Here is a 3,202-nt window from a genome sequence, read left to right on the forward strand (position 1 = left end):
CCTTTCCTGTGAGACAAGTTTTAGTTTCCTATGCTTCACTTCAGGTTTACTGTATCCCTTGGACCTTCACATTGTCGATGAAACACAGAAATTGCATCAGAGTTAAAAACAAAAGGCACAATGAAGACTTAAGTACAAGAAGACTGACTCTTCGTACTGTCTATGTTTTAAGCCATTCCTGTGTGAAGAGCTTTAGATGCCCATGCTTCACTTCAGGCTTACTGTATCAATTGGCCTTTCACATTGACGATGAAACACATAAATTGCATCGGAAATAAATACAAAATGCAAAATGCCGACTTGCGTACAAGAAGTGTGACTCTTCTCACTGTCTACGTTTTGTTCCTTTCCCGTGAGACCCATTTTAGATTCCGATGCCTCACTTCAAGTTTACTGTATCCCTTGGACCTTCACATTGACGATGAAATACAGAAATTGCATCGGAATTAAATACAAAACGCACAATGCCGACTTAGGTACAAGAAGACTGACTTTTCTTACTGTCTATGATTAGAGCCTATACTGTAACACCAGTTTTAGTTTCCGATGCTTCACATCAGGTTTATTGTATCCATTCTACCTACACATGGACGATGAAACAGAGAAAATGCATCGAAATTAAATACAAAAGGCACAATGCCTACTTAAGTAGGGGAAGGCTGACTCTTCTTATTGTCTATGTTTAGAGCCGTTCCTGTGTGACCAGTTTTAGTTTCCGATGCATCACTTGGGGTTAACTGCATCCCTTGGCCCTTCACATTGACGACGAAACACAGAAATTGCATCGGAATTAAATACAAAATGCACAATGCCGACTTGCGTACAAGAAGTGTGACTCTTCTCACTGTCTACGTTTTGTTCCTTTCCCGTGAGACCCATTTTAGATTCCGATGCTTCACTTCAAGTTTACTGTATCCCTTGGACCTTCACATTGACGATGAAATACAGAACTTGCAACGGAATTATATACAAAATGCACAATGCCGACTTAAGTACAAGGAGACTGACTCTTCTTACTGTCTATGAGCCTTTCCTGTGAGAACAGTTTTAGGTTCCGTTGCCTCACTTCAGGTTTACTGTATCCCTTGGACCTTCACATTGACGATGAAACACAGAAATTGCATCGGAATTAAATTCAAAACGCACAATGCCGACTTATGTACAAGAAGAGTGACTCTTCCTACTGTCTACTTTTTGTTCCTTTCCTGTGAGACCCGTTTTAGAATCCGATGCTTCACTTCAAGATGACTGTATCCCTTGGACCTTCACATTGACGATGAAATACAGAACTCGCTTCGGAATTATATACAAAATGCATATTGCCGACTTGCGTACAAGAAGACTGACTCTTCTTACGGTCTACGCTTTGAGCCTTTCCAGTGAGACCTGTTTTAGATTCCGTTGCTTCACCTCAGGTTAACTGTATCCCTCGGACCTTCACATTGACGATGAAACACAGAAATTGCATCGGAATGAAGTACAAAACTCACAATGCCGACTTAAGTACAAGACGACTGACACTTCTTACTCTCTTTGCTTTGAGCCTTTCCTGTTAGACCAGCTTTAGATTCCGATGCTTCACTTCAGGTTTATTGTATCCTTTGGACCTTCACATTCATGATGGAACACAGAAAATGCATCGGAATTAAATACAAACGCACAATATAGACTTAAATACAAGAAAACTGACTCTTCTTATTGTCTATGTTTGAGCCTTTCCTGTGAGACCCAGTACTAGATTCCGACGCTTCTCTTCAGGTTTACTGAATCCCTCGGACCTTCACATTGACGATGAAACACAGAAATTGCATCGGAATTAAGTACAAAATGCACTATGCTGACATAAGTACAAAAAAGGTGACTATTCGTACTGTTTATTTTTGGGCCTCTCTGTGAGACCAGTTTGAGGTTACGATGCTTCTCTCCAGGTTTACTGTATCCCTTGGACCCTCACATTGACGATGGCACACAGAAATGGAATCGGAATTAAATACAAAAGGCACAATGCCGACTTAAGTACAAGCAGACTGACTCTTCTAACTGTCTATGTCTTGAGCCATTAATGTAACACCAGTTTAAGATTCCGATGCTTCACTTCAGGTTTACTGTATCCCTGCCGACTGACGAAAAAGAAGAGTGACTCTTTTTACTGTCTACGTTTTGATCCTTTCCTGTGAGACCCGTTTTAGATGCCGATGCTTCACTTCAGGCATACCGAATCCCTTGGACCTTCACATTGAAGATGAAACTCAGAAATTCCATCGGAATTAAATACAAAAGGCCAATGCCGACTTAAGTACAAGAAGACTGACTCTCCTTACTGTCTATGTTTTGAGCCTTACCGGTGATACCAGTTTTAGTTTCCGATGCTTCACTTCAGGTTTACTGTTTACCTTGGACCTTTAGATTGACGATGAAACACAGAAATTGCATCGGAATTATATACAATATGCAGACTGCCGACCTAAGTACAAGAAGACTGACTCCTCTTTCTGCCTATGTTTTGAGCCTTTCCTGTGAGACCAGTTTTAGATTCCAATGCTTCACTTCGGGTTTACTGTATCCCTTGGACCTTTACATTGACGTTGAAACACAGAAATTGCATCGGAATTAAATACAAAAGGCACAATGCCGACTTAGGTACCAGAAGACAGACTCTTCTTACTGCGTATGCTTAGTGCCATTCCTGTGTGACCAGTTTTAGATTCCGATGCTTCACTTCGGGTTAACTGTATCCCTTGGACCTTCATGTTGACGATGAAACACAGAAGCTGCATCGGAATTAAATACAATATGCACAATGCCGATTGAAGTACTAGAAGACTGACTCTTCTTACTGTCTATGTTTTGAGCCATTCCTGTGTGGAGAGCTTTAGATGCCTTGCTTCACTTCAGGATTACTGTATCCCTTGGACTTTCACATTGGCGATGAAACACAGAAATTGCACGGGATTAAATACAAAATGCACAATGCCGACTTACGTACAAGAAGAGTGACTCTTCCTACCGTCTACTTTTTGTTCCTTTCCTATGAGACCCGTTTTAGATTCCGATGCTTCACTTCAAGATGACTGTATCCTTTGGACCTTCACATTGACGATGAAATACAGAAATTGCATCGGAATTTAAAAGAAAATGCACAATGCCGACTTAAGTACATGACGAGTGACTCTTCTTACAAACTTTGATTTAAGCCTTTCCT

The sequence above is a fragment of the Schistocerca piceifrons genome, chromosome 1 (assembly GCF_021461385.2).
Source record: "Schistocerca piceifrons isolate TAMUIC-IGC-003096 chromosome 1, iqSchPice1.1, whole genome shotgun sequence".
NCBI classification, from domain to species: Eukaryota; Metazoa; Arthropoda; class Insecta; order Orthoptera; family Acrididae; genus Schistocerca; species Schistocerca piceifrons.